The sequence below is a fragment of the Penaeus monodon genome, chromosome 31 (assembly GCF_015228065.2).
Source record: "Penaeus monodon isolate SGIC_2016 chromosome 31, NSTDA_Pmon_1, whole genome shotgun sequence".
In the NCBI taxonomy this organism is placed as follows: Eukaryota; Metazoa; Arthropoda; class Malacostraca; order Decapoda; family Penaeidae; genus Penaeus; species Penaeus monodon.
In genome coordinates this window covers 379,212-379,437 of record NC_051416.1, presented here as the reverse complement: position 1 = coordinate 379,437, position 226 = coordinate 379,212, and the positions used below count along the sequence as shown (strand labels likewise).

At 36.7% G+C, this 226-nt stretch overlaps 1 protein-coding gene across 1 annotated transcript in view; it reads right to left on the bottom strand.

Moving 5' to 3' along the window:
- Window positions 1-226, bottom strand: part of LOC119592804 (transient receptor potential cation channel subfamily A member 1-like) — a 33,214-nt gene that overhangs the window by 23,890 nt on the left and 9,098 nt on the right. The window lies entirely within an intron of this gene.

Here is a 226-nt window from a genome sequence, read left to right as displayed (position 1 = left end):
CACTCATTCGCATGTCTCGACCTTCTAGAGTATCGGATTATCGGATTTAGGATTTAATGGCCTTCCTTTAGCCCGAAATTACCTCTTATTAAGAACAATTTTGGAAGTTCAAAGCAATCATAATTTTGAAACGATATCCGACGGGCAAATAAGTGAAGCTGAACACTTCTTTAAGTGACCTTCACCTATATTTTTTTTTCACTTCGATTAGCTTGTACAGGCATAA